Source organism: Acipenser ruthenus, chromosome 35, assembly GCF_902713425.1.
Source record: "Acipenser ruthenus chromosome 35, fAciRut3.2 maternal haplotype, whole genome shotgun sequence".
NCBI lineage: Eukaryota > Metazoa > Chordata > Actinopteri > Acipenseriformes > Acipenseridae > Acipenser > Acipenser ruthenus.
The window spans coordinates 7,580,882-7,604,825 of NC_081223.1; the positions used below are offsets into that span (position 1 = coordinate 7,580,882).

A 23,944-nucleotide genomic window follows, 5' to 3' on the forward strand; every position below is an offset into this window, starting at 1 on the left:
CTTGTTTCTAAGCGACAATGAATCTGGAATAACATTCTTAGGGTTCGTGTCATACGACTTTGTGTCATCAAAGCTGTTTCTGGTGACGTCCAGTGGATTATATTTGGAATCTTTGGTTCCCTTTCAAGTCGAAAATAACCATCAAGGTATGGGACATTGCCGTCAGGCAGTAGGGATTGGCTGAGCTTTATATCAAAGCTGCCGATAGGCCTCCGCGCAAGCTGCCGTGTAAGCCCGTCCCCCTGGGAGCTTACTATACGCTGCGCGCGGATAGTCACTTCCTCTTTTGCCTTCAGCCTCAGTAGCGGTAGGACTTAGAGCTCTTAAACTGATTGTACTCAATAAGCTTAGGCTTGAGAAGCTGGTTTATCCCCTTCTCCGAGTTTATTTCAGTTATACTCTTCGGAGTAATTATTATTATTATTATTATTATTATTATTATTATTATTATTATTATTATTATTATTATTATTTTTAGGATTATATATTGTTTTTACATTATATATTTCCTTCTCGCTTTGCTTCGGCATCGCGTTTCTTCGTGGTCTCTCCGTCTTTCCTCTGTTCTTATTATTATTGTGTTTGGGTTTTTGTATATTATTGTGTGTGTATATATATTGTTATATATATATTGTTATTATTTTGTTCGGACGCGTGTTGCGTTGGCCTTGGCCCACGTGCATTTTGCATCCTAAGCTAGACCGTGCATGTGCGTGTAGTCTGCTCTGCACCTCCCCACCGCGGCGCGTTCCCGCCACGTGGTATTGTACTACACCCTCTTACTTTCTGCAACGTCCTAAAAAAATAAATAAATAAATAAATAAAAAAATAAAAAACTTTTTTCCCTTTCACTATACAGAGGAAGACAACCACCAACGTGCAAAATCCCCAGCACCATCAGGTAGGTATTGCACAGCATCAGACAACGTACCAGCACTTAGCGTCTCCGCTTGGCGGGTCAGCTGACGCTCGGTACTCGTGCTTCGGCGCTCGCGCTCCGGCGCTTTTGGTGTCAGCGCTTGTGCGCTTGGTGCAGCGCTTCGGCGCTTTGTGCAGCGCTTCTGCGCTTGGTGCTAGTGCTTCTGCACTTGGGGCTCAGTGCTCGACGCTCGACGCTTCGGCGCTCGACGCTCGGTGCTCGACGCTCGACGCTTCGGCGCTCGACGCTCAGGCGCTCGACGCTCAGTGCTCGGCGCTTGGCGCCTCGACGCACGCACCCTCGACGCACGCACCTCGGTGCTTGACGCTCGACGCTCAACACTTCGGCGCCTCGACGCGCGCACCCTCGACGCTCGACGCACGCACCTCGGTGCTCGACGCTTCGGCGCTCGGTGCTCGACGCTCGGTGCTCGACGCTCGGTGCTCGACGCTTTGACGCTCGACGCTTTGGCACCTCGACGCGCGCACCCTCGACGCTCGACGCACGCACCTCGGCGCTTCACGCGGCGGCGCTCGACGCACGCACTTCAGGTGCTCGACGCTTGGTGTCCGACGCTTCGGCGTTCGACGCACGCACCACGGCGTTTGACGCGACAGTGCTCGACGCACGCACTTAGTGCTCGACGTCGGTGCTAGACGCTTCGGCGTTCCACCATGTCTGGGTTCCACCGTTGCGTGACTTGCCAGGCCAAGTTGCCTGTCAGCGACCGAAATGAGGACTGCGTCGCATGCTTGGGGCCGGACCATGCCGCATCTGCCCTGGCAGATAGGGCATACTGCCAGCTATGTGCGGGGTTTCAGACACGCACCCTTCGCCAGAGAGCTAGGAAGGCAGTTGGAGGTCGTTCCCCATCCTCGGGCTCATCCCACACCGTCTCGGCCCCACCATCATCTGTCGTGTCGCTGCCGGCAACGTCTCAGCTCCCTCTGAGCCCATCTTCCCAGCTTACAGCTGGTCAGAGGTCTCCAGTCAGGCGTGCTCGGGAACGTTCCCGCAGTCCCTCCTCTCGCGGGGCTCGCCCCCGTCGGGAGTCTCGATCTAGATCTCGATCGCCTCACCGGAGAAGGCACTCTCGCTCCCCTCGAAAGGGTAGGCGTTACCAGGACACATCTGGGGTGGCTGAGCTCACCTCCAAGATGTCACAGTTTATGGAGCTCATGATGGGACAGCAATCCCTCCTCATGACCCTAGCAAATGTGGCGCCTCGGGCCCCAGAGCTAGTAACCGGACCCATCGCTAGTCAGCCGACGGTTCCTCCACCAGTGCCTCACAGCCAACCCCAGGAAGTAGAGTGGGACGCCGATGCTGTCTCAAGGGACGCATCTGACGCAGACCCGCTCTTTGAAGACACAGAGCCTGAGGTGGCATCCCAGCACTCTGGGCAGGACAACCCTGAAGTGCTGGATACTAATGACCCTATCTGGTCAGTGGTGGAGAGGGCAGCCCGTCACTTAGGCGTGGACTGGCCTGCGTTAGAGCCAACACGACGCTCTCTATTTGAGTTGCCATCGGCTCCGCCCCTTCAGTCCAGGATGCTCCCGGCATTCCCGGATTTTATTAAGGAGGTGCAGTCCACCTGGGGAGCCCCGGCCTCCGCCCCTGCAACTTCTCGCAAGGCTTCGGCTTTCACCATGCACGGGGCGAGCGAAGCTGGGTTAGCGTCTTTTCCGCCAGTGGGCGCCGCGTTCGCCGCGCTAGTAAAGGCGCCGACATTATCGGGGCTGGCTAAGGACCCTTCCTGCCCTAACAGGCAGTGTAGGACTACGGAGGCCCACCTGAAAAAGGGTTATGCCGCGGCTACAGAGGCAGTTAGGCTGTCTAACGTGGCCAGCCTCCTGACGGTCTACCAGGCGGCGCTGATTCGCGATCTGCCTGAGTCCCCATCTGTTGGACTTAGGACCGAGCTGGGTGCAGTTGCGCAGCTTTTGGTTAAGCTGGCTCAGCTGAATGCGCGAGCACAGGGCAGGAGCATTGCTTCCCTTGTGGTGGCAAGGAGGCAGCTCTGGCTCTCGCAGGCCAGGGTACAGGAGCTTGATAAGGCCCCATTGCTAGATGCTCCTATATCCCCGGGGCACACGTTTGGCCCAGCGGTGGAGGAGATGCTGCAACGCTCCGTCAAGGCGCGTGAGGCGTCGCAGCAGTTGGCAAAGATGTGGCCAAGCAAGCCCTTCCAGCCAAGGCGGCCACAGGAGCGCCAATGGCGCAGGGCACCGCCGCAGCAGCAAGCGCACCCACAGGGCAGTAAAACCACCCCTTAGGGGGTTTCAGCACGCAGCCAACCCGCGTTTGCAAGACCGCAGCGCGGAGGGTGGCGCCCTAGAGGAGGTAGCAGACCGCGTCCTCGTGGCTCTGGCCAGGCCCCTCGTGAGCGAGCGCAGCCTAAGCAGCCCTGAGAAACCCAGGCAGCCGTTAACCCACCCCTACACTGTTCCACAGCTTCTGTTCAGGCAACAATGCACCGACGACATCTCGGTGCGCAAAACTATATTCACCGCGTTCACCCTTCAATTCCGGTTAACCCCCCCCCCCCCCCTTCAGGGGAGTGGTGGTAACTGCAGTGAAGGACTCGGTTCAGTCCTCAGCTCTAAATGCAGAAATACAGGCATTGCTCAAGAAGCGTGCCATTCAACTAGTAGACCCTGCTCTGACCGACCAGGGGTTCTACTCCAAGTACTTCCTAGTGCCAAAAAAGGACGGCGGGCTCCGCCCTATTTTAGATCTGCGACTACTGAACAAATACCTACGGGTGTTGTCGTTCAAGATGCTTACGCACAGGCACATTGTCCAGTCTGTCCGGCAAGGCGACTGGTTTACCACCGTAGACCTCACAGATGCATACTTTCACGTTCCCATCTGTCCGGGTCACAGGAAGTACCTACGATTCGCATTTCAGAGCAGGGTCTACGAGTTTTGTGTCCTGCCATTCGGCCTGTCTCTAGCTCCTCGAACCTTTTCGAAGTGTATGGACGCCATTTTAGCCCCCTTGCGGGCTCAAGGCGTCCGACTGCTGAACTATCTGTACGACTGGCTCGTCTGCGCGCAGTCAAAGGAGCAGTTGGCACAGCACACAGTGATGGTTACAGACCATCTTCAGCGGCTAGGTCTGAAGGTCAATTCAGAAAAGAGCCGCCTCGTGCCGAGCCAACAGACCGAATTCTTGGGTCTGCATCTGGACTCTGTGTCCATGGAAGCGACCCTGTCGACACAGAGAGTTGCCTCACTGGAGCGGTGTCTCTCCCTATTCAGGTTGAGAGAAACAGTCAGCATGGAGCTGTGTCAGCGCATGCTGGGGTTGATGGCTGCCGCCTCGCAAGCCCTTCCTTTGGGCTTACTACACCAGAGACCTCTGCAGGCCTGGTTCAATGCCTTCGCGTTGCATCCGCGGAGAGACAAACGCCGCAGGTTGAGGGTATCCCGAACCTGTTGGGAAGCACTGCGCTGGTGGAATGTTCCGTCGAACATCCGCCAGGGCGTACGCTTGGGTCCCATCTTCCGAAGGGAGGTTATTACGACCGACGCTTCCAACCAGGGTTGGGGAGCAGTCTGGAACGGGTCGGGGACTCGCGGAGTGTGGTCAGGACCCTGGAGGTCGGCCCACATCAATGCTCTGGAACTCAGAGCGGTGGACCTCGCCCTTCGGCACTTCTTGCCAGTGCTTCTAGGCAAGCACGTGTTAGTGTGGTCAGACAACACCACGGTAGTGGTGTATATCAACCGCCAGGGCGGCTTGCGGTCCCCCGGTCTTCACCGGATGGTAACACGGCTGTTGCTTTGGGCTCAACCGTGTTTAGCCTCTCTGCGGGCGGTTCACCTACCGGGCAGAGTCAATTACGCAGCGGATCTCCTGTCCAGAGGAGGTCCTCTTGCAGGCGAATGGCGTCTTCACCCTCGGGTGGTGGAGCGCATTTGGGACTGGTTCGGCACAGCGCAAGTCGATCTCTTCGCTTCGCGAGAGACCACGCACTGTCCCCTATGGTTCTCGGTGAAGGACCTCGACAGCCCCCTAGGAGTCGATGCACTGGCTCACGAATGGCCGCCAGGGCTCCTGTATGCATTTCCACCGATTCCGATGCTCCCCGCCTTCTTGGAGAAGGTCAGGGTAGAGCAAGCGACAGTGATTCTGATCGCTCCTCGGTGGCCTCGGAGGATATGGTTCCCGAGTCTAGTGCAGTTGTTGCAAGGTCGCCCTAGGGAGCTCCCTCTGCGAGCGGACCTGTTGTCCCAAGCCCAAGGAGGGCTATGGCACCCAAACCCCAAACTCATGCAGTTATGGGCTTGGCCCCTGAACGGGAGCGCCTGTCAGCCTTAGGGCTTTCGACGGCGGTTATATCCACCATTCAGAGTGCGAGAGCGCCCTCTACTCGGTCGCAATATGCGTATAAGTGGCAATTGTTTCAGAGTTGGTGTCTGGCTGAGGGCCATGACCCGGTCTCCTGCCCTATGGCAGTGATATTACAGTTTCTGCAGAAGCTGTTAGATGAGGGGAAGTCTCCCTCTACACTTAAAGTGTATTTGGCCGCTATTTCGGCTTGCCATGTACGCATTGACGGGTTATCACCTGGTTGCCATTTCCTGGCATCTCAGTTCCTAAAGGGCGCAAGACGCTTGCGGCCTCCAAGGTCGACCAGTTTACTGTCATGGAGCCTTGATGTGGTGCTAGAAGCACTTACCAAGGCACCGTTCGAGCCTCTCCACAGTGTGGATATGAAGTTTGTGTCTATTAAGACTGCGTTTTTGCTGTCAGTGGTATCAGCAAAACGTGTGGGCGAGTTACATGCACTTTCGGTGCATCCATCATGTACTCGTTTCGCAGGAGACGGTTCTAAGGTCTCCATGCGTCCAAATCCGGCCTTTTTACCCAAGGTCATATCCCCGTTTCACATGAACCAACCAGTCGAGTTGATGGCGTTCCATCCTCCTCCTTTTTCTTCCCCAGAGGAAGAGCGGTTACACATGCTCTGCCCTGTGCGGGCATTGACGTGTTATATTGATCGCACAAAGACTGTGAGGCAAACAGAACAGCTGTTCATATGCCATGGTTCTAAAACTTTGGGTCAGCCGTTGTCTAAGCAACGCCTTTCTCATTGGATAGTGGATGCTATTCAGTTAGCATATGATTCTATGGGCCTTCCGCCACCAGGGCAGTTGAAGGCACATTCCACTAGGGGTATGGCAACATCCTGGGCCCTCTTTAGAGGGGTGCCGATGTCTGGCATTTGCGCTGCAGCCAGTTGGGTTACACCGCATACATTTACGAGGTTCTACCGGTTAAATGTACTGGAATCCTCTGCTCCGTCATTTGGAGCATCTGTGTTGCACTCTATGACGCCTCAGGTTGCGGACGTCTAGAGTGGTTGACAATATGGTGTGACTATTCCACCTTGGGACAGGTGTCATTGCGAGCATAGACGCTGAGGCGCAGCTCCGCATATGTGTAGATGTACTGCCTACGCAGTTGCGTTATGACGTAAGGCTGTCCTACTGCCGAGAATCCTCCCTCGCGACGGCTTGGGTACACTGTTCCCATACCTTGATGGTTATTTTCGACTTGAAAGGGAATGATAGGTTGCGGATGCAACCCCGGTTCCCTGAAAGAGAAAATAACCATCAAGCCGCGAGGTCGCTCTGGAGGCCTTCACGGCCTGAAGGGCAAAAGAGGAAGTGACTCTCCGTGCGCTGCGTATAGTAAGCTCCCAAGGGGGCGGGCTTACACGGCAGCTTGCGCGGAGGCCTATCGGCAGCTTTGACATAAAGCTCAGCCAATCCCTACTGCCTGACGGCAATGTCCCATACCTTGATGGTTATTTTCTCTTTCAGGGAACCGGGGTTGCATCCGCAACCTATCGTTATACTCTCCTGGTCTGTTTGAAGGCGATACGGACTGGACCGAGCCGGTTCCGGTGCTGTGTTTGGTGAGAGACACGTCTCCGGGGCAGCACCGAGTCCTCTGGACTATCGGCGCCGAGGCAGACGCGCCGGGCAGCGAGGAGGAGGGAGAGATCGAACCCGACGGGTCCTATAGCGTGCGCAGCTACGTCACAATCAGCGCGGATCAATGGAACAGCGGCGCTGTAAAGTGCAAGGTTTACAACAACATCACCAACGTCACAGAAAAAGTCTCCGCGTCACTCCAAAGGCAAGGTGAATTACGCAGCTGAAGGGTCATTATTTGAAATTTGAGCAGAAAAAAGTTACAATGTAAAAAATCTGCTTTTGCATATTCTGTTAAAGAACACACACTTAAAAACACAAAACATAGTGTGATAATAATAATAATAATAATAATAATAATAATAATAATAATAATAATAATAATAGCTGTTGCGCATGTTTTATTTCAGATTGCGTTCCTGTGTTGTTTTACGGACTGCCCGCCGTTTTCCTGCTAATTCTGATCGTGGTGTCTGTGGCGTGTATTTACAGAAGACTTCATAAAACTAAAACCGGTAACTGCTGGATATTCTCTTTGTGATCGCTGGTGTTTCTGCATTTGAAATATCCGCATATCGTTCATCTCATATACACTAGACCCTGTTTATTGCATTTTTACGGAACTATGAAGTATTACTATAATAAGGAGGCTTGGTGGTCCAGTGTTTAAAGAAAGGGGCTTGTTACCCCAGAAGTTCCTGGTTCAAATCCCAGCTCAGCCCCTGACTCCCCGTGTGTGACCCTGAGCAAGTCACTGAACCTCCTTGTGCTCCGTCCTTCGGATGAGACGTAAAACAAACGAGGTCCTATTTGAAGTGTCTCAGCAGCAGTTGTTGATGAAGCTAGTTCACCCCCTTGTCTCTAAGTCGCTTTGGATAAAAGCATCTACTAAATAATAATAATAATATATAAAATGTCAGCTATATTTATTTGATTGCATTTTTACTGAACTATAAACTCTTACTATAATAACATGTGGTTTTTTTTTTACAATCTACAGATCACAAGTCCAGCGACGCGCCCTGCCGTCCCCAACGCCCCGCCCGACACAGAACAGTCCAGGATTACTCGGTAATCAATCTGATTCAGGGTTTTATTTATTTATTGATAGACAAAGAGAAGGAGAGGCGATACCTTTCATTGGACTAACTAAACAATAATTAATCACAGGCTTTCAAGACCTCAAAGGTCTCTTCTTCAGATGAAAGTAGAAAAGAGAGATTGATGTTTCCATGTATCACAATGGAAACATCCTTGTATTTATTTCAAATTGCATTCGCTGGAAACCCCACAGGAGCTTCAAGCAGCTGTTTTACAAAGCGTCCAGTCAGGAAGCCGGAGTAAGCGCAATGCGTGTGTTCTTGTATTCACTTCACATCATGATGTGCAATCACACGAGGCTGCTTCTAAATGACCACACAGCAATCTCTTACAAAGATACAGGGACGCGGCGCGTACATTGAGTTCTGTGGGTAGTTAGATTATTAATGCGGATAGGGATTCTCAACCAGTTCACTAATCATAGACAATACAGAAGATAAGAAAAAAAAAAACACATGCAATATGTAGCACACACTTGTGTCTAATTAAGACATGGCATGTGTACAGTAATATGTAACCAATTCACTATTGCACTATTAATATGCCATTGTAGATCATTGTAGATTACTTATTGTAATCCTAGTAGTGTTACTTACTGTGAATTACACTACATTTAAATATGAAGCTTGCATTGTAACCCTGTACTGCTCTGTAACACGTCTGTAAGTTGCCTTGGAAAAAGCCGTCTGCCAAATTCATAATAATACTAACATTCCCCTGTAGATTGAAACATGTTAAGAATGTGATCAGTGCTGATCTCCTGAACCCTTTCTCTTTCTTCTCAGACGGAGTACGCATCGCTCAATCTGTGACGGGCTCCACAAAGCAGCGCGCTCATCTTTCAATGCAGCCGTGGAGATGTTTTTCATGTGCAGAGAGAGAGAGAGAGAGAGAGAGAGAGAGAGAGAGAGAGAGAGAGAGAGAGAGAGAGAGAGAGAGAGAGAGAGAGAGAGAGAGAGAGGACTGTGCTGTATGTTTTAGAACCAAGGTCAATGTCAATTCCTGTTTTTCAATTCACTGTATACATACACGCGTAACGGTAATTGCAATGTCTTTGTCATGTCCATGTTATTAATCATTGTTACAATGTACTTAATGTGGAAATCTTTGTGCACAATTACAATGTACTTGCATATATCGCGCAAAAAACATCTACACCAAACACACTGTAACTATGAACAATAACATTTTAATGATGTGTCAGCCCACATGCATTTACCAAATACACAGTAATTACAGACTCCATGTAACGTGTTACCCTTTTAAGGAAAACAAACAAAAGAAAACAGCCGAAGTCAAATTCCAGCCTGTCATGTTGTGCGCCTACCAGGAATCTGTTTCTTTGTATTCCAAGAATGTCTCTTGTATATTTATTATTTTGCCTTGCTGTAATATTAATAGTCACTGTATTTGAATAATTGTACATTTAAAGAAATATAATAAAAAATGTGAAAAAGGATTTGAACAGATGCAGTCTTCTTCGGTGTGTTGTTGAGAATCCATATTAAAAGGTGATGTTGTTGTTTGAAGATAGCGCTCCCATTAATACAAGTACAGGAAAATGTTAGGTAACATGAGAGAATGAATTGCTCTAGGGACCTGGATGGACCTGGATTTGATAATTAAACGATTTTGAACAGGGTTTGGAACACAGACCCGGAGTGAACGGGTCCGCTTTGGCCGCCCCTCGCTCCAGCGCTTTTGGGAAGGTTTTTATTTTGTGTTTGCTCTGAACACGAAGCCCTGATTTTGAAGGCCTATCTTTTTTTTTTCTTAAATGGGAAACTCAAGTTGCATATCTAGCAGAATTTGTCCTGAAACAATGACTATTGATTAAACTATTAACTTAAAGCAGCGCGCAAACTCCCCCCCCCCCATGCAAAAACGCACCGATTCTAACCCTGCATGCACGCACGCTCGAGATATGAAGCATGCATATGCTGACGTGACATATTCATATCTGATGAAAGAAAGGAGCCACCTTCATGCAGAAATACCCTTCTGCCGTGCCGATTGCAGTCCAGTGGAAAATCACCTCGCGCTGAGAGAGCTCGTTGTGGGTTTTTGCTGAGACCACGAGTCAGTCTGAATACCCCTGTGAAAGCAGAGTGCATTAAACCGCTCCACAGCCTCTATCTAGATGCACATGCGCGGACAGAATAACTGAATACACCTGCTGACCGCAACAGAACGATAGGTTACGGATGCAACCCCGGTTCCCTGAAAGAGAAAATAACCATCAAGGTATGGGACATTGCCGTCAGGCAGTAGGGATTGGCTGAGCTTTATGTCAAAGCTGCCGATAGGCCTCCGCACAAGCTGCCGTGTAAGCCCGCCCCCCTGGGAGCTTACTATACGCAACGCGCGGAGAGTCACTTCCTCTTTTGCCCTTCAGGCCGTGAAGGCCTCCAGAGCGACCTCGCGGCTTGATGGTTATTTTCTCTTTCAGGGAACCGGGGTTGCATCCGCAACCTATCATTCCCTTTCAAGTCGAAAATAACCATCAAGGTATGGGAACAGTGTACCCAAGCCGTCGCGAGGGAGGATTCTCGGCAGTAGGACAGCCTTACGTCATAACGCAACTGCGTAGGCAGTACATCTACACATATGAGGAGCTGCGCCTCAGCGTCTATGCTCGCAATGACACCTGTCCTAAGGTGGAATAGTCACACCATATTGTCAACCACTCTACACGTCCGCAACCTGAGGCGTCATAGGTGCAACACAGATGCGCCAAATGACGGAGCAGAGGATTCCAGTACATTTAACCGGTAGAACCTCGTAAATGTATGCGGTGTAACCCAACTGGCTGCAGCGCAAATGTCAGACATTGGCACCCCTCTAAAGAAGGCCCAGGATGTTGCCATACCCCTAGTGGAATGTGCCTTCAACTGCCCTGGTGGCGGAAGGCCCATAGAATCATATGCTAACTGAATAGCATCCACTATCCAATGAGAAAGGCGTTGCTTAGACAACGGCTGACCCAAAGTCTTAGAACCATGGCATATGAACAGCTGTTCTGTTTGCCTCACAGTCTTTGTGCGGTCAATATAACACCTCAATGCCCGCACAGGGCAGAGCATGTGTAACCGCTCTTCCTCTGGGGAAGAAAAAGGAGGAGGATGGAACGCCATCAACTCGACTGGTTGGTTCATGTGAAACGGGGATATGACCTTGGGTAAAAAGGCCGGATTTGGACGCATGGAGACCTTAGAACCGTCTCCTGCGAAACGAGTACATGATGAATGCACCGAAAGTGCATGTAACTCGCCCACGCGTTTTGCTGATACCACTGATAGCAAAAACGCAGTCTTTATAGACACGAACTTCATATCCACACTGTGGAGAGGCTCGAACGGTGCCTTGGTAAGGGCTTCTAGCACCACATCAAGGCTCCATGACGGTAAACTGGTCGACCTTGGAGGCCGCAAGCGTCTTGCGCCCTTTAAGAACCGAGATGCCAGAGAATGGCAACCAGGTGATAACCCGTCAATGCGTACATGGCAAGCCGAAATAGCGGCCAAATACACTTTAAGTGTAGAGGGAGACTTCCCCTCATCTAGCAGCTTCTGCAGAAACTGTAATATCACTGCCATAGGGCAGGAGACCGGGTCATGGCCCTCAGCCAGACACCAACTCTGAAACAATTGCCACTTATACGCATATTGCGACCGAGTAGAGGGTGCTCTCGCACTCTGAATGGTGGATATAACCGCCGTCGAAAGCCCTAAGGCTGACAGGCGCTCCCGTTCAGGGGCCAATCCCATAACTGCATGAGTTTGGGGTTTGGGTGCCATAGACCTCCTTGGGCTTGGGACAACAGGTCCGCTCGCAGAGGGAGCTCCCTCGGGTGACCGTGCAACAACTGCACCAGACTCGGGAACCATATCCTCCGAGGCCACCGAGGAGTGATCAGAAACACTGTCGCTGACCTTCTCTAAGAAGGCGGGGAGCATCGGAATCGGTGGAAATGCGTACAGGAGCCATGGCGGCCATTCGTGAGCCAGTGCATCGACTCCTAGGGGGCTGTCGAGGTCCTTCACCGAGAACCATAGGGGACAGTGCGTGGTCTCTCGCGAAGCGAAGAGATCGACTTGCGCTGTGCCGAACCAGTCCCAAATGCGCTCTACCACCCGAGGGTGAAGACGCCATTCGCCTGCAAGAGGACCTCCTCTGGACAGGAGATCCGCTGCATAATTGACTCTGCCCGGTAGGTGAACCGCACGCAGAGAGGCTAAACGCGGTTGTGCCCAAAGCAACAGCCGTGTTACCATCCGGTGAAGATGCATTGATGTGGGCCAACCTCCAGGGTCCTGACCACACTCCGTGAGTCCCCGACCCGTTCCAGACCGCTCCCCAACCCTGGTTGGAAGCGTCGGTCGTAATAACCTCCCTTCGGAAGATGGGACCCAAGCGCACGCCCTGGCGGATGTTCGACGGAACTTTCCACCAGCGCAGTGCTTCCCAGCAGGTTCGGGATACCCTCAACCTGTGGTGTTTGTCTCTCCGCGGATGCAACGCAAAGGCATTGAACCAGGCCTGCAGAGGTCTCTGGTGTAGTAAGCCCAAAGGAAGGGCTTGCGAGGCAGCAGCCATCAACCCCAGCATGCGCTGACACAGCTCCATGCTGACTGTTTCTCTCAACCTGAATAGGGAGAGACACCGCTCCAGCGAGGCAACTCTTTGTGTCGACAGGGTCGCTTCCATGGACACAGAGTCCAGATGCAGACCAAAGAATTCGGTCTGTTGGCTCGGCACGAGGCGGCTCTTTTCTGAATTGACCTTCAGACCTAGCCGGTGAAGATGATTTGTAACCATCACTGTGTGCTGTGCCAACTGCTCCTTTGACTGCGCGCAGACGAGCCAGTCGTCCAGATAGTTCAGCAGTCGGACGCCTTGAGCCCGCAAGGGGGCTAAAATGGCATCCATACACTTCGAAAAGGTTCGAGGAGCTAGAGACAGGCCGAATGGCAGGACACAAAACTCGTAGACCCTGCTCTGAAATGCGAATCGTAGGTACTTCCTGTGACCCGGACAGATGGGAACGTGAAAGTATGCATCTGTGAGGTCTACGGTGGTAAACCAGTCGCCCTGCCGGACAGACTGGACAATGTGCCTGTGCGTAAGCATCTTGAACGACAACACCCGTAGGTATTTGTTCAGTAGTCGCAGATCTAAAATAGGGCGGAGTCCGCCGTCCTTTTTTGGCACTAGGAAGTACTTGGAGTAGAACCCCTGGTCGGTCAGAGCAGGGTCTACTAGTTGAATGGCACGCTTCTTGAGCAATGCCTGTATTTCTGCATTTAGAGCTGAGGACTGAACCGAGTCCTTCACTGCAGTTACCACCACTCCCCTGAAGGGGGGGGGTTTAACCGGAATTGAAGGGTGTACCCGGTGAGTATAGTTTTGCGCACCCAGATGTCGTTGGTGCATTGTTGCCAGAACAGGAGCTGTGGAACAGTGTAGGGGTGGGTTAACGGCTGCCGGGGTTTCTCAGGGCTGCTTAGGCTGCGCTCGCTCACGAGGGGCCTGGCCAGAGCCACGAGGACGCGGTCTGCCACCTCCTCTAGGGCGCCACCCTCCGCGCTGCGGTCTTGCAAACGCGGGTTGGCTGCGTGCTGAAACCCCCAAAGGGGCGGTTTTAGTGCCCTGTGGGTGCGCTTGCTGCTGCGGCGGTGCCCTGCGCCACTGGCGCTCCTGTGGCCGCCTTGGCTGGAAGGGTTTGCTTGGCCACATCTTTGCCAACTGCTGCGACGCCTCACGCGCCTTGACAGAGCGTTGCAGCATCTCCTCCACCGCTGGGCCAAACGTGTGCCCCGGGGATATAGGAGCATCTAGCAATGGGGCCTTATCAGGCTCCTGTACCCTGGCCTGCGAGAGCCAGAGCTGCCTCCTTGCCACCACAAGGGAAGCAATGCTCCTGCCCTGTGCTCGCGCATTCAGCTGAGCCAGCTTAACCAAAAGCTGCGCAACTGCACCCAGCTCGGTCCTAAGTCCAACAGATGGGAACTCAGGCATATCGCGAATCAGCGCCGCCTGGTAGACCGTCAGGAGGCTGGCCACTGTAACAAATACACTCTGCTGTACTATATTTTTATTCTGTTCCCCCTCCTCTTCCAGATCAACAGTAACCACAAGACTGTCAGTTTGGTTTAACAGGGCGGTGCCTGTTCTTTTATTGGACAATCCAAAGCCTTAGGTGATAATCCATACAGAGGTCAAACACAGTTCAGGTTCTCATACAGTCCAGGTTAATCCGCCAGAAGGGTGGTCAAAACAGTCCAAGTCATACACAGAATTATCTTTCTTCCTTTTAGTTTTAAAGCAATAATTCTTACCAGCACTTTTCTTTCTCTCTCTCTCTCACTTAACCACCTTGTACTCCTCCTCCCCCGTGCTGTGCCCCAGCCCTTTTATAGGTGGACGATTATGTCTAATTTAGGGCAGGTGTGGCTACCACACCCTGGGCACCTTGCATTGTGGGAATTGTAGTGTGCTGTGGGTGGCCATTTTGTGACATGTAGTCCTTTACCTGCTGCCATTTTGTGATGGTAGAAAGTGCTGTCAAAACCTCAGCCCTGACGTATTTACCATCTACAACCACACCCTTTACTTTATCACACCACGTTAGACAGCCTAACTGCCTCTGTAGCCGCGGCATACCCCTTTTTCAGGTGGGCCTCCGTAATCCTACACTGCCTATTAGGGCAGGAGGGGTCCTTAGCCAGCCCAGATAATGTCGGCGCTTTTACTAGCACGGCGAACGCGGCGCCCACTGGCGGAAAGGACGCTAACCCAGCTTCGCTCGCCCCGTGCATGGTGAAAGCCGAAGCCTTGCGAGAAGTTGCAGGGGCGGAGGCCGGGGCCCCCCAGGTGGACTGCACCTCCTTAATAAAATCCGGGAATGCCGGGAGCATCCTGGACTGAAGGGGCGGAGCCGATGGCAACTCAAATAGAGAGCGTCGTGTTGGCTCTAACGCGGGCCAGTCCACGCCCAAGTGACGGGCTACCCTCTCCACCACTGACCAGATAGGGTCATTAGTATCCAGCACTTCAGGGTCGTCCTGCCCAGAGTGCTGGGATGCCACCTCAGGCTCCGTGTCTTCAAAGAGCGGGTCTGCGTCAGATGCGTCCCTTGAGACAGCATCGGCATCCCACTCTACTTCCTGGGGTTGGCTGTGAGGCACTGCTGGAGGAACCATCGGCTGACTAGCGATGGGTCCGGTTGCTAGCTCTGGGGCCCGTGGCGCCACATTCGCTAGGGTCATGAGGAGGGATTGCTGTCCCATCATGAGCTCCATGAACTGTGACATCTTGGAGGTGAGCTCAGTCACTCCAGATGTGTCCTGGTAACGCCTACCCCTTCGAGGGGAGCGAGATTGCCTTCTCCGGCGAGGCGATCGAGATCTGGATCGAGACTCCCGACGGGGGCACGCCCCGCGAGAGGAGGGACTGCGGGAATGTTCCCGAGCACGCCTGGCTGGAGACCTCTGACCAGCTGTAAGCTGGGAGGATGGGCTCCGAGGGAGCTGAGACGTCACCGGCGGCGTCACAACAGATGACGGTGGGGCCGAGACGGTGTGGGACGAGCCCGAGTATGGGGAACGACCTCCAACCGCCTTCCTAGCTCTCTGGTGAAGGCTGCGCGTCTGAAACCCTGCACATAGCTGGCAGTATGCCCTATCTGCCAGGGCAGACGCGGCATGGTCCGGCCCCAAGCATGCGACGCAGTCTTCATGTGGGTCGCTGGCAGGTAACTTGGCCTGGCAGGTCACGCAATGGTGGAACCCAGACATGGTGTGTAGCCTTCACAAGCACTGATGAGCAGTAGCGTGCGTGGAACGCCGAAGCGTCTAGCACTGACGTCGAGCACCGAAGTGCGTGCGTCGAGCACCGCCGCGTCAAACGCCGAGGTGCGTGCGTCGAACGCCGAAGCGTCGGGCACCAAGCGTCGAGCACCTGAAGTGCATGCGTCGAGCGCCGCCGCGTCAAGCGCCGAGGTGCGTGCGTCGAGCGTCGAGGGTGCGTGCGTCGAGCACCGAGCGTCGAGCGCCAAACCGTCGAGCACCGAGGTGCGTGCGTCGAGCGCCGAAGCGTCGAGCACCAAGCGCTGATGGAACGTGCACCGAGCGTCGAGCACCGAGCGCCGAAGCTTCGAGCCCCAAGTGCAGAAGCACTAAGCACCACGCGCTGAAGCGCTGCACAATGCGCACAAGCGCTGACACCAAAAGCTCCGGAGCGCGAGTACCGAGCGTGGAACGCTAGCACAGACGCCTACGCGTCAGCTGACCCGCCAAGCGGAGACGCTAAGTGCTGGTACGGTGTCTGATGCTGTGCAATACTTACTTGATGGTGCTGGGGATTTTGCACGTTGGTGGTTGTCTTCCTCTGTATAGTGAAAGGGATTTTTTTTTTTTTTTTTTTGTTGGACGCTGCAGCAATAATAAGTAAGAGGGTGTAGTACAATTACACACGTGGCGGGAACGCGCCGCGGTGGGGGAGGAACACTGCAGAGCAGACTACACGCACACGCACAGTCTAGCCTAAGCTAGACCGAGGATGCAGATATGCGCGTGGGCCAAGACCAACGCAACACGCGTCCGAACAAAAATATATATACACAATATATATAACAATATATATATACACACAATAATATACAAAAAACCCAAACACAAAAATAATAGTAAGAACAGAGGAAAGACGGAGAGACCACGAAGAAACGCGATGCAAAAGCAAAGCGAGAAGGAGTATATAAAGTAAACAATATATATCCTAACAAATAATAATAATAATAACAATAATAATCACTGAAATAAACTCAGAGAAGGGGATAAACCAGCTTCTCAAGCCTAAGCTTATGGAGTACAATCAGTGTACAGCTCTAAGTGCTACCGCTACTGAGGCTGAAGGCAAAAGAGGAAGTGACTCTCCGCGCGTTGCGTATAGTAAGCTCCCAGGGGGGCGGGCTTACACGGCAGCTTGCGCGGAGGCCTATCGGCAGCTTTGACATAAAGCTCAGCCAATCCCTACTGCCTGATGGCAATGTCCCATACCTTGATGGTTATTTTCGACTTGAAAGGGAACCGTGAGAGCATGTAGTCGTGGCCAAGTGGTTAATGAACAAACAGAGTTGTCAGAAATGGAATTCGAACCCACGCTTCCAGGGTAACTGTGATCTGAACGCAGCGCCTTAGATCGCTCAACCATCCTGAATTACACACGTCTTTCTACAATATTGCAGTACACTGCTGAACCTCCGATGTCTGACGCTGCAGTAAATCATCTGGTGAGTGCGTGTACTTATTCTTTTTCTGTTTATATGAAGGAGGGCGACCTGTTTTGTTGCATTCTATATGGGATTGAGCAGTCACCCAGTGAGAGTCCTAATACCGCCACTACTAAAAAAAAATTAAAAGGTTTGGAATAGGAATGACAACAGAATGATAAAGGCAGAATAACAATTCACAAAGCTTTATTACAATGATCCAAGATTCACATAAATCAGTTCAAATAACTATACAATAAAATGTATTAAAGTTTTACTAAAAACAAGGAGGGGAAATTAAATAAAGCCAGCCAATAGCCACATTTTAAAAGCATGGAGTATTAGACCAACATATAGCAGCGATTACACTTCTCATTAAGAGTGGTAGGTGATTGAAAACAGCTCTTCCCAGCAAGGGTTCAACAACAAAAGCCAGATTGTTAATACACACAGGGTTTAACAGTATTAGGGAACGTTAGCTGCAACATAACAGGTTTAACTATATTAGAACAATTCAACAACAATACAAGTTTAGTTATATTTAAGACAATTAGCAGCAACGTTCAGGTTTAGCAGCGGTGTAGCATAAGTAAACAGAACCAAAAGGTGTGGGGACATTTACCTGCTGCTGGAACACTTTTAATCTAACAAAACAACATTTATGAGACCGGGATTTAACCACACGTCTCAGAGCTTTATTCAACACACTAGCTCTCGAATTATCCAACACTTTACTTTTGGAATATACTCACACGACTGTAACACCGCAGACACAGAAACAGCGCGTCTCCAGAACACTCATCTACAGCAGCAGCACACCGAATCTCAGGTCCCACGCACCTGTCGGTACTTCCTCTCTCGCCCCGCCTGAAACAAAGAAACTTGCACCAATCAGCCCGGCTAGCTCAGTCGGTAGAGCATGAGACTCTTAATCTCAGGGTCGTGGGTTCGAGCCCCACGTTGGGCGTACTTTTTAAATACAAATTGTAAATGTTTCTTCGAGGCAACTGAGCAATGTCTGATTCTGTTCACATTGTATAAAGTATTGTAACAAAATTACTTATTGGTCATTGTCATATAGCAATTGCTATTGTAAAATGCATGCATCGTTTATAGCTATAACGATATTGAAATAAAGAATCTTACTTTCGTGGGTTGGCTTCAATCCATTTCGTTTTTTACACTTGTCATTACATCATTCATGGAGCAAGTTAGTATGTGCATAATAAACCCAATCGGGCCTTGATACAATAGACCACCCTAGTCTGTGCTGAAATTAAATAATGCGGTTTTCTAGTGTAGCAAACGCAGCTTGTCAGAATGGCCGAGTGGTCTAAGGCGCCCGACTCAAGGACTCTGTCTTTCCAAAAAATTGTGTGTTCTGGTCTCCGAATGGAGGCGTGGGTTCAAATCCCACTTCTGACAGTTCACTTTTACTTATTTTTAAAATGAATAAATGTGTTCATTTTACTATAAAAGATTGTTTCAAGGAAATCAACAGCTGATACCAAACTCTAGTCACCTCTCAATACCATTTTAATTTCCATTTTAAATCCGACTAAAATAGCGTTCCTAAAGATTGCATTTTTGTTGTAAACAGGCTACTTGTTGAAGTCACTGAAAATTATTTTGTGTCCAAACATGTGTTATTTAACTTAAGATTGTTTTAATATTGCAAATAACATATTACTTTGAAAAACATCTCCGTCGGCCACTGGATCGTGGTCTCAGGCTGGGATGCTGACCATTGAGAACAGTATAAACGATCTATTAGTGGAAGTAGCTTACATGAGAAATGCCCTCGTTTAACATGCCAGGAAGATCGACTTCGGAATTCTCTAACTGCTGTTTACATTTTCTAACACGTTATGAGGACGAATACAAAGTTTGACCCTTTCCTTGTAAGTGGGGTTAAGCACAAGTTATTTTCAGATGTAATGTCTTTATTTAAGCTCAATCTAGTCCTGCGTAGTGCAAATCACATTACTATATTTTTTTATTAGTCAAGGCCTATTTAAAGTGTTCTTAAATTGCTTTAACATTAGCATTGATCAATTTGAAATTTGCTTATTGATATAAACAACTGAACAATTGTAGGCTTGATGGATTCTATTTTCTGTGTTTCTCCCAATATGAGATACGCACTCAAAATGTGTCCCCTTCCTTCAACAACCCCCGACTGAAGATAAGAGTGGTCATCACTAGCAGCGAGCAGGTGCCCGAAAACAACACTCATTGTCAGTTCGGTGCTGAGATGAAAACACTACCACTCCTCCTGGTGGATACCGAGACCAATCCCTTCAAAACATGTTTCATTCTAGAAATGATCCTTGCAAATATAGTCTTAACTTTTATTGGCAGACCGTCGCCCCCAACTGGCAAGCTCTACTTCATTAATATGATACAATGACTGGGCAACAACGAGGTGTTACATTAACAATACAAACTAACTTGAGACAGCCAAGTCGTTAAATCATACCTTAAGTTTGTCATGTGATATAAAAGCAAGTTTTGGCACTTTTTCATTGCCTGCCTCGTCAAACAAGCTCGAGGCACAGCACACAGCGCTGCTGCATCGGGACACAGAGGTGGATTTTAAAACGACTGAATCAACGAGCTGAGACTATTTTTTGAAGAAATTGAAAACATACCTCCAGTCGAAATATTTGCTATTTTGTTCATTAATTTATTTTTTGAATTTGCAAATCGCAGACTACATTGCCAATAAAAAACTATAGGACAATCTGAATTGCTCGTATCAAGCTGCGATGTAGCCTATGAGAATCGCTGGCACAATTCATGGGGAATTAGCTTAAATGGTAGAGCACTCGCTTAGCATGCGAGAAGTAGCGGGATCGATGCCCGCATTCTCCAAATAGTTTTAATGTATCTGCGTATTTAGTCCCAACGCATTATGGAGATTGGACTATTGCATTATGGAAAGTGTGACAATTCTTTGTAACAGAGACGCCCGGCCTACATGTGTATTTTAAAGCACAGTCTACTGTATTCCCCAGACTGAAAAACGTTAGGTTACCTACCGTAACCCTGGTTCCGTGAAAGAGAAGACGACCACCAACATTAAGTATGGGATATTCCCTGCCCTTGAGGTAGGTAATACTGAGCTCTCTATATCAGAGCTGCCGAAGGCCCCTTCCTGTGATGACGCACTCGGTCCCGCCTACCGAGGGTTTAAAACCGTCACTCACCGGAAGATCTCTCTTTTTCCGCCAAACCCGTGAGGGCGACCGGAGCGACCTCATGGTTGGTGGTCGTCTTCTCTTTCAGTAACCAGGGTTACAGTAGGTAACCTAACGTTCCCTTTCAAGTCGAAGACGACCACCAACATTAAGTATGGGATAATGTATACCAGAGCCGTCGCAAGGGAGAAGGAATGGCAGCATATGAGGGACGCACAAGCGCTGTCTAACCTAAAGGTTAGCGGTGTGAACTTACACCCTCAAGGACCCTTGTGCCCACAGACGGCACAGCAGGTTCTACCACATTAATGCGGTAGAATCTGGTGAAAGTATGCTAGCTAGCTAGCCACAGTACAAATCTCAGACATCGAAGCGCCCTTAAAAAGGGCCCACGATGTAGCCAACCCTCTAGTCGAATGCGCAGCTACTCTACCAGGTGGGGGTAACCCAGCACCATCATATGCAGTCAACACCGTGTCTGCAATCCAGTGTGACAGACGCTGCTTAGAGGGGCTGTCCTAGGGTCCGTGTTCCGTGACAGACAAAGAGCTGGTTAGATTGACGCAGCGCTCTTGTCCTAAGCACTTAACATCTCAATGCCCACACTGGGCAGAGAAAATTAAATCTCTCATCCTCCGTTGAAGCAACGGTGGTGGATGAAAAGACTCCAGTTCCACAGACTGGTTAATGTGGAAAGCTGTAATCACCTTGGGGAGGAAAGCGGGGTTGGTGCGCAGCGACACTCCGCTTCCATCCTCCCACACGTGCATGCAGGAGCTGTGCACAGACAGCACCTGCAGCTCACTGATCTGCTTTACGGAGGTGATAACTAAGAGGAAGGCTGTCTTCATAGACAGATACTTCAGCTCAATGGAGTTTAAGGGCTCAAACGGGCCTTCGTGAGAGCCTCTAGTACAATATTAAGGCTCCATTCGGGGAGAACAGTCCTCCTAGGAGGGCATAATCACCGTGCGCCTTTAAGGAAATGGGAAGCCAAAAATGCGCACACAGAGACATAGAATCTACGGGGGCATGGCAAGCAGAGATAGCCGCTGAATACACCTGCAAGGTGGAAGATGACCTTCCAGCACCAAGCAGTTCCTGCAGGAACTGCAATATGACTGGCCTAGGGCAAGTGATGGGGTCATGGTTTCCAGCCAGACACCAAGCTTGAAAATACTTCCACTTATAGGTATACAAAAAACCTAGTGGAGTCCGCCCTAGTGCTCTGCATGGTACCCACAACTGCGTCCAATAGCCCTAGGGCTAGCCAGCAGTCCCTTACAGGGGCCAGACCCGTAGCTGGAACCTGCGCGGCTCCGGGTGCCAAAGAGAGCCTTCCGCCTGACTGAGGAGATCCAACGAAGTGTAATCTCCCAGGGCTGGCTATACAACAGCTGGCATAGGGTCGAAAACCACATTCTCCTGGCCACCTGGAGAACTGACGCTTTCTCTAACCCGACTTTTCCTAGAAAAGCGGGAAAGCGTACAAGAAACGCTTTGGACCACTCGTGGGCTGCTCTCAGTTCCCACGCATTATGTCCAGTGATCCGACCAGGGTCTGCGAACTCCTCCACCTGCCCAGACCGGCCCCCCCAACAGAGTTGGGTGCATCTGTCATCACCAATTGACAGTTGTGTATCACTCCTATGCTTGCGCCTTCGCTCAGAAGAGAGGCTTGCTTCCACCAGCGTAGGGCTTCCCAGCCTAGGCGAGACACGGTCAGCTGACGGTGTCTGTTGCGCTTGGGGTGCAGCCTAAGGCACTGAGCCACACTTGGATCGGGCGCTTGTGGAGTAACCCTAGTTGGGTGGGTGATGAAGCCGAGGCCATCAGACCCAATAGTTTTTAACACAACACTAATTATACTGTGAACCCTTGTTGAACAGGGCCAGACAGTTGCAAATGGCAGTCACTGTGTCATCCGACAGGTAGGCTTGCACTGTGTGGGCCACTGCTCCTTCCTTCGACTGGGCAGATCAACCAGTCGTTCAGCTGCTTCATCACTCTGATCACTTGCAGCCGCAAGGGAGCTAGGATGGCATCCATGCACTTTGAAACGTGCGGGGGCTAAGGAGAGGTTGAACCACAGCACAGAAAACTCAGGACGCTCCCCTGTAAGGCGAAGCGGAGATACTTCCTGTGTACTAGACGAATAGCAACGTGGAATCTGCGTTCTTTCAGTCCAGTGTGATAAACCATTCGCCCGGCCAGACAGCCTGCTGAGTACGGCAGATGCCAGCGCGTAACATCCGGGGCAACCACCGGTGCAGGCGGGGTCAGCTCCAGGGCCGGCGCTATTGGCTGAGCTAGGGCCACAGCAAGGGCTTGAGCCTGCTGCCTGGCCAGGCCCAGCGTCGCGTACAGCTCAGCCGTGTACTGAAGCACTCAGGCACCAAGGACACTGAGTGAGGTAGAATACAGTACTGGTGCACCGAAGCATCGGGGCACAGAGTGCAGGTGTTATTCACATGCTGTGGTGCTAAGCACTGAGGCATGGAGCACCTAAACACCGAGGGCGCCAACTGGGGGCGCCCAGCATTAACCCCGTGAAGTCAACACAACCTGGGGTAGCGCATAGCATACACCGGGGTGGATACCCAGACTCGAGTGGCTGCGGTAGGCAACCAGGAGAGCAGTACAGGGGAGCGCACGGTGCTGCACCATGGTGCAGAGCGGCGATAACCTGGTTCTGGACCACGTGTAGTCACACAACGTGGATAATAATAATAACGTGGCAGCACATAGCGTATGCCAGGGTGGAGCACAGGCTCAAGGAGCTGCAACCTGTTATTTCTTTTTAACTGCAAAGGCAGTAACAGGAACATACAGGCTTATACCCAGCCATTCAGCTATGGGAGAAACACCTTCACCATGCCAGGCGGGTGACCAAGCGCGCCGAGTAGGCGGGCTGAAACAAGCCGGTGAATTCAACTCAACCGTGGGACACAGTAGAGCTGGGTTCCCGTGGAAGAATCAGCTTATTATTTATTTCTAACTGCCGGGCAGTAAGAAACAAATGCGCACACACACACCACAGAAGCTGCGTGGGTAAAAATATCATTCACCACGGCAACGCGGTTAACTGATTTTGTTTTGTTTTTACCAGCCCACCGAGTAGGCGGGCTGAAACAAGCCGGCGTAAGCATCTCGACAGCGGGGCTCAGCATTGCTGAGTCCCGATGGAGGAATCGCGCTTGTATAGTTTTTTTATTATTTTTAAAAATGCAAGGCAGTGAAATAAAAACACACATACACGCACACAACAGCAAGCTGTGAGGGTAATAAAGCAGACACCACAGCAACTTGAGTGAACTGAATATTTTAAGCGCACCGAGAGGGTGGGCTGAGGCAGTCCAGCAGAGTCAATTCCACAGAGGGGCACGGCAGAGCCGGTGGAGGAACACATGTCTCTTTTTCTTTTAAACTGCAACATTATTATTATTTTATTCCTTAGCAGACGCCCTTATCCAGGGCGACTTAATAGCAGAGGAAAGCAGAAAA

The 23,944-nt window shown here is 50.9% G+C and overlaps 1 long non-coding RNA gene and 3 other non-coding genes across 4 annotated transcripts; 3 read left to right on the plus strand and 1 right to left on the minus strand.

Moving 5' to 3' along the window:
• Positions 1 to 6,817: 6,817 nt before the first annotated feature.
• Positions 6,818 to 9,441, plus strand: LOC131705302 (uncharacterized). Its single transcript, XR_009310298.1, has 4 exons — positions 6,818 to 7,081; positions 7,282 to 7,386; positions 7,872 to 7,942; positions 8,758 to 9,441. It is a non-coding gene; the product is annotated as an uncharacterized LOC131705302 (long non-coding RNA).
• An 8,693-nt stretch (positions 9,442 to 18,134) lies between these two features.
• Positions 18,135 to 18,207, plus strand: trnak-cuu (transfer RNA lysine (anticodon CUU)). Its single transcript has one exon. It is a non-coding gene; the product is annotated as a tRNA-Lys (tRNA).
• Positions 18,208 to 18,554: 347 nt separating this feature from the next.
• trnal-caa (transfer RNA leucine (anticodon CAA)) lies at positions 18,555 to 18,665 on the plus strand. Its single transcript has 2 exons — positions 18,555 to 18,592; positions 18,620 to 18,665. It is a non-coding gene; the product is annotated as a tRNA-Leu (tRNA).
• A 715-nt stretch (positions 18,666 to 19,380) lies between these two features.
• On the minus strand, positions 19,381 to 19,586 carry LOC131705501 (small nucleolar RNA U3). Its single transcript, XR_009310454.1, has one exon. It is a non-coding gene; the product is annotated as a small nucleolar RNA U3 (small nucleolar RNA).
• Positions 19,587 to 23,944: the final 4,358 nt, after the last annotated feature.